The 10,549-nt window shown below is 46.8% G+C and overlaps 1 non-coding gene across 1 annotated transcript; it reads left to right on the forward strand.

The window, feature by feature from the left end:
* The first annotated feature begins 10,260 nt into the window (after positions 1-10,260).
* Positions 10,261-10,332, forward strand: Trnac-gca. The gene has a single exon. It is a non-coding gene; the product is annotated as a tRNA-Cys (tRNA).
* Positions 10,333-10,549: the final 217 nt, after the last annotated feature.

Raw genomic sequence — 10,549 nt, forward strand, 5'->3', positions numbered from 1 at the left:
TTTTTTTTTTTTTTTTTTTTTTTTTTTTTGGTGAGAACAAATTTCTTGTGTATATCTGTTAGCTTGTGGCTTTGCTTCCCACGGTACTGTACTATAAGAAGGCTGAGAAATACACTTGGGGCTAGTGTGGTAATGACCCACAGCCCTCCCATTGCCTGCCTCTTGCATCTTTTTTCTCTCACTCCTATAATCAGCCTCACTCCCCTCTCAGAGAATTGTTTGACTTCATACCAGCCAGACGGGTGCATTAGACTCTTCATAACAAGAGGCTGTTAGAAGCTAATATCCTTTCCCTATCCCAGTCAGCTTGGAACACACCTGTCTTGTCTGCCCATAAGCCAGGGACCTCAGATTACTAGCAGGCTTGATTTCTGGGAGGTAAATAAGTGGACTGGAGTCATTTTTCCTATGGTTCTAAATCCAAACATCATGCTCAGTCTCCTCTTGCCAGGCCACCAGGTCTATGCAGTCCTGTATCTTAAAGATGCTTTCTTTTCCATTTCCGGGCACCAGTGAGTCAGCTTGTATTTGGCTTTGAATGGACTGATGCAAGGTCCAACTCAATGCTGCCTGGCAGGCAGGAAGCCATCCTCCAGATCACCCCTCTCCAAATCAAAAAGCAGGCAGGAGACTTCGGGGGGCTTTGGATTCCTGGGTTTGCTGAAATATCCCAGTCCCTTTATTCTGTCACTGTGGGATACCAACCTTTGAAATGGACTGAAGCAGAGGAGCACGTTTTCCAGAAACTAAGCAAACTCTAATGTGAACCCCAACTTTGACCCTACCAATGTCACCAAACTGTTCCACTCTCATTCATGAGACTTGGGACATTGCAAAGGCCATTTTGACTCCGACCCTGGGAACCTGGCAGAAGCCTGTAGCATCTCTACCGAAGTGCCTGGACCTAGTGGCCCATCTGTCGGCCATACTGTTCTTGTGCCATTACCCACAACTACTATACTAGTAAGGGAAGATGCCAAGATCACGTTGGGCCAGAACCTGACTTTAACAGCTCCTCATGTTGTTAAAACCCTCCTAAAGAGGGGTAAATGTCCAGTGGGTACCCAATGCCCACATCACCCAGTATCAAAGTGTCGGTCAGATCTGTCTCACTTTTTCTGCTGTACGGTCTCAGCCCTGCAACACTGACGCCCAGTGATGACCCTGTGGTCCCCTTCGATGAGTCATCCAGACCTCCAGGAGACCCGCCTACCTGAGACAGAGGTCTATCCGCTGAGTGAGGAGAGCGCCCTGATCATCAATGGAACCAGGAAGGCCAGAGCAGCAAGAACTACCTCATGGCCACCTCATGGACACAAGCCTTGCCACAGGTCACATTGGCCCAACAGGCAAAGCTGATTGCTCTCACTCAAGTCGCATGCTGGAAAAGGGAAAGCCGAGCAACCATTTATACAAACAACAGACATATTTGCTGCCCTTCATTTCCGTGCCATGAGAGGTCTGGGGAAAAACAAACTTAAAAACAAAGAAAAAAAAAAAGCTTGTTCTTAAAGCTTTTTAGCTCACCAAGGAGATGGATGTTGTCCCCTGCAAGGGCCATCAAACATCCAACACACCTGAAGCCCAGGGAAACTGAGGGCACATCAGGCAGCCTGACAAACGTGGGGCTAGCACGGAGCCCTTCCTGTATTACCTATTACTTTTCCTGAGCCGCACTTCTCCTCCCCGCAACCCAACCCATCTACTCCCAGGAAAGGGGACAGGCCCTGCTCCTAGGATGCAAGACAGGTTCTGACTGGATGGTAGACCTTGCCAGCTTCAAGAATTATCTTCCCTGAGGCCTCTGGATGCCCCTTGGTGCATCAGTTGCACCAGACGACCCATCTGGGCACCACCAGACTGACTGTGTTCTTACAGTCCAGGTACCAGATTCTGCATCTCCAAGAGATGGCCACTCAGGCTGCCTCTCAGGGTCTCTCCTTCATACAGGTCATCCCAAAGCAAGGGGCAAAAGGACATTTGTCTGAAGTCAAGTTCACAGAGATAAACCCTCCTCATACCACGTGTAAGTGTGTGGTAGTGTTCTCAGGATGGGCAATAGCCTTTAATACCCAGAGGGGGCTGCTGACAACAGTCAAGACTTTTATATGAGATTATTCCAAGGTTCAGGTTGACCCTATCAATTAGATCTAATATAGACCTTTCTTCACTTTTTCCATCTCTCAGATGGTCAGGCAGTCCTCAATGTAACCCGGAAGCTTCCCTGAACCTACCACCTTCAGAGCTCTGAAAGGTCAGATTCATGAACCAGACTAATCAGGTCTCAACTTCAAAGACTAAAAGATAGTTTGAGAGTTCCTAGGTTCGGTTGGGTACTGAGGCTTTCAGAAATGGCAAACCTCCATACGCCAACACAAGGTGCAACACTGAGTCCCTAATCTGAACTGAGACTAAATAAAAGGTGTTTAAAGCTTTAAAAACAGCTCTGATTTCAGCTCTAGGCCTAAAATTTCTAGGTGTCTCAAAACCTTTTCATTTGTCCATGAAACAAAAGACAAAATAGGTTTTAACTCAAACTTTGGGACCATCCAAATGCTCTATGACATTTCTGTTCAAACTTTTGGACCCCATGGCCTCAGAATGACCCACATGTCTAAGAGCTGTGGTGGCTGTCATTGCTCTAGTAGAAGAAGTAGACAGCCTCTCTGCGTCAGGAACTTATGCTCGCAGGACCCCATGCTGTCGAGGTTCCTCTGAGGGACACTAGGGACACTAGGGTGCTGACTTTCTAATGGTCATGTGACATAGTACCAGGCCCTAATCTTCAACCACCACAGACTCTGGTTTAAGAAACTCACAGGCATCAATCATGCTACCTTCTTGCCTGCAAGTGCCCATCCATGATTGTATTGAGGTAACTATGGTGGTCCAGGGGATCTGCCCAGACCTAATAGACACACCCTAGAAGATCGTGATGCAATGTTCTACATGGGACCAGATCCATTAAAAATGGAACCAGGTATGTGGGTGCTGCAGTAGTTACTTCAATTAAAACGATTTGGGCCCAAGCCTTAGGGCCAGGTACTCAGTCCAGAATACAGAACTGATCACTCTAACTCAGGCTCTCAGTTGTGAAATGGAAACTTAAAGGATCTTTGGGAAGTTGCATGGTGTTTTGCTGGGCAAGCATGTGAAGAAACATTTAGCAAAAGTGGACACAGGTGTGGAAGGCTAAGGCAGACTCATGAAGGAAGGTTTTGCTGAAGCAGACACAGGAGAGAGGATGTTCTGCTAAAGCAAGCATGTGAAAGGACATATGATGAAGGATACTTTGCTAACAACATGCATGTATTGGTCAGCACATCGCATAGTTGAGCACCATTTGCTGGGACTCCTCAAACTCGGGCTGGTTGGATGCACATACTTCAGCAAGACCTGTGCTGAGGCAAGGCAGTGGAGGACACGTGATGTTTGGAAGGTATAAATAGGACTCCACGGAGTGACAGAGCTTGGTATTGCTGTGCAATGCTTGTGGGTCTCGCATCTTCGCTGATCTTCACTTCCCTGAGAGAGGCACAGCTGAGAATTTCTCCTGGTGTTTCTGCTGGTCCTTCCTGCTGACCTGAGATGAGGCTAAGGCCTGGCTGTCTTTGCTAGGTTGTGTCACTGCTGTTGCTAACATAACTCTCCCAAACTGGAGTGCTGGTGTATCTGTGAAGTGTTTGCGAGTGGATTAAGCTACCACTGCCTGCTAACCTGTGAGCTGAACTGCTGATTTCCAGACAGCACAGATGAGAGTTACTCCAAAGAACCTTTCTAAATGGGTCCACTTCCCCGTATCCTTTCTTTTTCACTACTTCTGGTGGGTGGTGGGCTACAAGGGAGGTTAAAGCATTTAAGAACCATCATTAAAAATAAGGTTTGAAAAAAATTAAAGTTACACAGATGGGGGGAAAAGGAAAGTCTATCACCATATACAGTCAGTCACTATGCTTTTGCTACCATGCATGTCTGTCTATAGAAAAAGAGGACTTCAAACATCTGGGGGAAAGGATATGAAACAACAGAACAAAACCTTGGCCTTCCTAGATTTGGCTTCTCTTACAAGTCACTATCAACCCACTGCAGAGGACATAAAGAGATAACTCCCCTGAGGCAAGAGGTAACTGGGCTGCTGACCTGGCTGGCCTAAGTTCTACTGACATTCTGGTGGTGTGTCCCAACCCATACTGCCTGACACTCCATGGTACAACCAAGAGGAAAGAGGATGCAAAAAGAAGAAAATGGAGAGCTGACCCCACAGATTGGTGGAAGATGTGTGGCAGGGGGTGGGCGGGAGATTATTATCTTGGAAATAACTGGCAGGATTTTGGTAACTGATCTTCACCAGGCTACTCATCTGGGGGCCACAAGACTTTCTGAGATGCTCAGCCCAAGGTTGATTGGACCCAGACCGAGATCTGGGCTGGAAAGCCTGACTGTCTCAGCCAGTTGCTAGCTTTGTGCTCAAGTAAATCCAAGACAGAGAATCCTTACCCTGGAAGGGGTCCGAATGAGAGGTCAATACCCCAGTAAACTCTGGAAAACCAACTTTACTGAGATCTGGCCTGCCAGGGGAGGATATAAGTACTTGCTAGTTTTTTTTTTATAGATATCTATTCTGGGTGGGTAGAAGTGTGCCCCACCCAGACTGAAACTGGTTTGATTTGGCCTCCCCCTAACAATGGCCAGGATTTCATGGTCAAAGTCTCTCAATTAATAGCTAAAACTTTAGACAAGATTGAAAACTTCATTGTGCATATAGACCTCAGAGTTCCAGGCAGGTAGAAATAATAAACAGGGCATTTACCAAAAAACCCAACAACACTCTCATTGGAGTGCAGTGAGGGGTAGGCAGACCTCCTTCCCTTTGCTTTGGTTTGCTTTGCTTTGGGCCTGCTGCACTCCACATAGCAAGGGTGCAGCTGGTCTTTGCTACTCTGTGGGTTCTTTTCTCCCTATCCTTTATCCTCCCAATTTCACCCCTTATCACTAGATATGATATGAGAGAAAGGATAGAGGGGGAAAGACAGAGAAATAGAACTCTGAATCTAATTTCTTTCTTCTTTGAGCATAACTATTAACAAACTGCAACCAACCCCTCTGAATGACCAACAGCCACCCATACTGCCTCTCAGGCCCCCTAGCATTTATATACTGTGGTGGTTTGAATATGCTTGGTCCATAGGAAGTGGTACTGTTAGGAGGTGTGGCCTTGTTGGAGGATGTGTGTCACTGTGAGGGTGGGCTTTGGAGGTTTTCTCCTATGCTCAGGCTCCACCCATTGGGGAAGAGAGCTTCTACCGAGCTGCCTGAGGATACCAGTGTCTCTTGGTTGCCTTCAATCAAGGTGCAGAACTCTCAGCTCCTTCTCCAGCATCATATCTGCCTGGATGCTGTCATACTTCCTGCCATGATGATGATGGATTAAACAAAACTATCAATCAGCCCCAATTAAGTGCTTGCCCTTTGTAAGAGTTGACTTGGTCATGCTGTCTCTTCATATCACTGAGAACCCTAACTCTCAAAGTTTCCAGATTCCAAATGTCACATAATTGCAGAAACTGTCTGCAGCTGGCAAAACCATGCCTCAGCTAGAGCAAAGTAAATCACAGTCAGCTGCTGCAAAGCAGCCCATACCCCACACTTGGGATTCAAATGAAAACATACTCTTACAGTATTACTGTGTTTTTTAAAGAAGCCAAAATTCCAGAATTCTCTCTACAGAAGGATTTAGTCCTCCATTGAGGACTAGTCTGCGTATGGTAAACTCCATAGAGCCTCTTCACCCAGTTATCTGAGAGACCCTGTTAGGTCCTAGTCCACCACCAGTTTTCCCTTGTTCAAGTCCAGTGATACTGTCTGGGTCAAGCAGATAGCCAAAGGGGCACTGAAAGAACCCTACGTGGTGATTCTCTCCACTTCCATGGCTATGAAGGTAGCTGGCATTACACCATGGATTCACCACACCCAAGTCAAGAAAGCAGAAACCATGGCTGCTGCCACCACCAAATGGACTGTCTCCTGGACTATGGACCGTTAAAATTAAGGTTTCATCAGGGTCCTTCTACCCCCCCCCCGCCCCTCTACCTCCTCCAGACGCTCGTGTTTTGACCTATGGATATAAGTACAGGGTCATGGTCTAACTCCCACCACTTTCATGTCTGGAGCTGGGAGCTGAGGAAGAAGATGAAGGGGAGGTGTTGGCCACCATGACTACAGATCAGTAACCTATATTCCATCTTGACTTTTGCTCAGAGGTGACCCATGTAAGTGTCTGGTTGAATTGGAGAAAGGGAGGATGTGGGTACTTAACTTTTGAGATAGGAATATAGAGTTTACAATTCTATGCCAAGGGGTTGGCCCCCCTAGTTGCCAAAAACAAGGGAGTTTCCATTGCAAAGAATGGGGTTGTGACGAAATGGATGCTCACAGCCAGCTACTGGATGGAACACAGGGTCCCCAATGGAGGAACTAGAGAAAGTACCCAAGTACCTGAAGGGGGCTACAACCCTGTAGGTGGAACAACAACAGGAACTAACCAGTACCCCCTGGGTTTGTGTTTCTAGCTGCATATGTAGCAGAAGATGACCTAATCGGCCATCAGTGGGAATAGAGGCTCCTTGGTCTTCCAAACTCTATATGACCTAGCACAAGGCAAGGCCTGGGCCAAGTAGTGGGAGTGGGTGGGTAGGGGAACAGAGGTGGGGGGAGGGGTATGGGAAACTTTCGGGATAGCATTTGTAATGTAAATAAAGAAAATAATAATAATAATAATAATAATAATAATAAAAGAATGGGGTTGTGAAACAGAGGCTTTCTGGAAACAACACATGGGTAAATACACACACACACACACACACACACACACACACACACANAGAGAGAGAGAGAGAGAGAGAGAGAGAGAGAGAGAGAGAGAGAGCCTTCTCAAGGAATGTACAACAGGATGTAATCCAGTAGCTATATAATTAAGGTTTGAACATTCCTTTAAAAATATTCTGGCCTTTGGGAAACTGGGAGAACCTGGGGAATTGATTTCCTTGCCACAGGAAGAGACCCCAAGGATAGATTTACTATCCAGAAAAAAATCCACTCCCTCCCCACCTCCCCAGATCTTTGGGTCCTAACAAAGATCAACTGTGACAAAGCCCCGACTGACTCTCCCCTCCAAAGACACTACCTCACTGAGCACACTGGGGCTAGAGTCCCACCTCCTGCTGTTGAGGAAGCTGTCTGCCTCCTGTTGTCCAGAAAGCTAAGGGATCCCCATCTCTACTTTCTGCTCTTGACAAGGTCCGCCCCTTAGTTAATCATTCCCAGCGAGTAATCAGTCAGGATTACTGGTTATGCTTAAGCCTTTGACCCCTGTACTACACAGGGATAGGAACTAACCTGACAGTCCATTGACTAACAAAACTCACTGTGAGTGGGGCAGCTCAAGTCGACATTAGAGGAACCGAAAGGAGCTGGAACTTGTCTACTACACAAAGCCTTGAACCCAGGCCCTCCCCTTATTCTGATGCCCACCAGGCTGCATCCAGGTAATCTCTGGACAGCAGCAGTATTATTAGGCCCCTGAGACGGTGTGGTGGGCCTGCCCCACGTTTAATGTGCCTCTTCTGATGCTTTCTAAATGGAGGCACCCCTTCCGTGTCTTGGTGCTTATTCTGCTCCAGGCATCCTATTTAATGGGAAAGAAGGAAGACTACATTTTAATATAGGCCCTGGATGACAAAGGGGGGGGGAAGCTTCCTTAGTCTCACCCTACTCCTGGTCAGCACAGGCATCAGCCGTTATCGTGGGGATACAGAGGAACCGAGCGGACAGGCTGGTCAGGACCTAGAGGTGTTAAACGTTTCCATTTCTGAATTAGAACAACAGTTAGATCCTAGATCCTTTGTGGGAGAGAGAGAGAGAGAGAGAGAGAGAGAGAGAGAGAGAGAGAGAGAGAGAGAGAGAGAGAGAGAGAGAGAGAATATTAGAAGTTGGTATCAGTTTCTGTTTTCCTGGCTACTCTGCTATCAGCATTGACTGGGTTTTTAATTCTTATTCCAATTGGATTAATAGTGGGGTCCTGCATCTTAAACTATAATCAATTATGTAAAACAAAGGACTAACTCAGTCAAATTAATGGTCCTGAGACCAGGATTTGATTAATTCACTAAGATCAGTGGGGATTAGGACAGGGCAAAGGTTCCTCCATTGTGTCTCATGTGGAGCCATCTTTGGTTTAACTTGATATTGACCCCTGTGGGAAAGCACCAGCCTTGTTCTAGAAGCTCAAGGCTAAAATGCCCCAGTTGTTGGCTTCTGTTAAACTGCTTGCTTGATTTACTTCCCTTTGCAACTGCCACCCAGGATGTAGATTTTCTGTGTTCTTTGTTCTTTTAAAAGCTCCCTTGAGGTTGTTCTGTGAGAATGGTTTCTCTCCAGGATTAATGTAGGTTGTCAGTTCAGACTCTGGTTACACTGAGCGGACTGTGGATCTCTACATTGCAACAACAGGAGCTTGGTTTCCCTGTACCACCAGTCTCACCTGCTATATGTCCTCAGAACATATGCATAATAACCCGGATTTATGTATGGTTGTATATGTACTTCCCCAAGTGTATGGTTATTCAGGACTAGAGGAGGCCCACCAACTTGTTCACCTTTGGGCTGTCCCTTCAACAGACAGGAGAGCTGCCCTTCTTGTTCCAATGACGTGAATTGCCTTTACTTCATCAAACTCCTTAGCCAAATTCAAAGGTTTAAAAGTAACAAAATTGGGGGGCCCGGATGAAATGACTAAGGTAAAGACATACTGTCCTAACTTTACTTTGCTTTATTTTGTTTCTGCCTAGCCATTTCTCAGCCTTTCACCGGCAGCAGCCACATCCACCGAGGCAGTGGCTTGGGGACTGTCTGTGGTCCTGACTGTGGGGACTGTCTGTGGTCCTGACTATAGGGACTGTCTGTGGTCCTGATGACTGGGGGGACTGTCTGTGGTCCTGATGACTGGGGGGACTGTCTGTGGTCCTGACTACGGTCTCAAAAGACTATGTAGTATCTGGGAAATACCACTGAGCTTTGCAAAGAGAGCAGATGTTACTAGGCCACCCCAAATCTCTCTCTCTGTAAACACTGATGTAAATGTGGATTTGTCTTTAAAAACACTGGTCCCCTCACCAAGACACTTTTCAGAGGTATGAGCCTGCTCTTGATTTGGCTATTAATAAAAGGACTAAAAGCCTTAATTGGCTTAGTGGGTGTAGTTGTGGGTAACTGTCTTGTGTGGATCATTTCAGGTTATGGAACAGATGGTTTCCATCACTGTGTCTGTCTTAAAGTGAACAGAGTTCTGGCGCAGCTGTTCTTCCAGCGACTCAGCCGAAGATCGGGTGCTTCCCTCTGTAGTTTTCTTTCTCTCACTCTATGGTGGTTTGAATGCAAATGGCCCCAATAGCCTCATAGATTAAAAAATTTGGTCCCCAGGGAGTGGCAGCATTTTACAGGATTAGGAGGTGTGGCCTTGTGAGCGGAAGTGTGTCACTGGGGGTAGGCAAAAAGCCCATTCCAAGCCCAGAGTCTCTCTCTTCCTGTTGCCTGAGGATCTGGCTGTAGAACTCTGTTGCTTCCCCAGCACCATGTCTGTTTGTACACCACCATGCTCCCCACCCTGATAAATGACTAAACCTCTGAAATGTAAGCCAACTCCAATTTAATATTTTCCTTTATAAGAGTTGTCATGGTCACGGTGTCTTTTCACAGCAATAGAACACTAAGACAGCACCCAAACCACTATCAGCTCCTGTTCATGTGACTTCAAAACACATCCAGTTTCTGACTGCTTCTCTTCACCTCTACCATCATGGTGCTAGATGGATTCCCAGCTAGCCCTTTCCTGGCTCACTGTAGCTAAGGTAGATCAGGGTAGAAAAGACAGGGATATGGCCCATGCAGGATGAGGATTTGGGAGCCAGGTGCAGCAAGGCTGGGGTGCTGGAGTCTGCAAAGGCTGCCTCAGCCTCCTGCAGGGATGCCCTTGGCCTGCTGACAATTCTAGTACACCAAGATGTCCTAGCTGGATGGGCGGCTGCAGCTTGGACGTAAGAGTGATGCCACAGGGGAAAAGCTGGAAATAAACATGGCAGAGAAGATGAATGGGAGAAAGACACATAAGGCTTTGGATATAATGAATCTAGGAGCTTACAGACTGCCTTGCTAATGGTATTATACTCAGGTAAAGGATACTAATTATAGTAGCTCTCAGGCCATGGGGGTATAGCTCAGGGGTAGAGCATTTGACTGCAGATCAAGAGGTCCCTGGTTCAAATCCAGGTGCCCCCTATTGGTATGCCTTTTGCTTTATTGATTCAGGGCTATCCTCACTTAGAATGTCTTCAGTCATCCTTAATCCTACTTTGCCAGCCCAGTCTATCCTCTGGCCCACTGAGAAGTAACAGGTTCACACCTGGCAGACTCTTTGGCCATACGTTGAGCTTTGTGATATTTCCTCTCCTCGTTCAGTACTGAGACACTTCCTGTCCTCGCCTTCAAGCTTGGT

Source organism: Mus pahari, chromosome 2 (genome assembly GCF_900095145.1).
Source record: "Mus pahari chromosome 2, PAHARI_EIJ_v1.1, whole genome shotgun sequence".
NCBI lineage: Eukaryota > Metazoa > Chordata > Mammalia > Rodentia > Muridae > Mus > Mus pahari.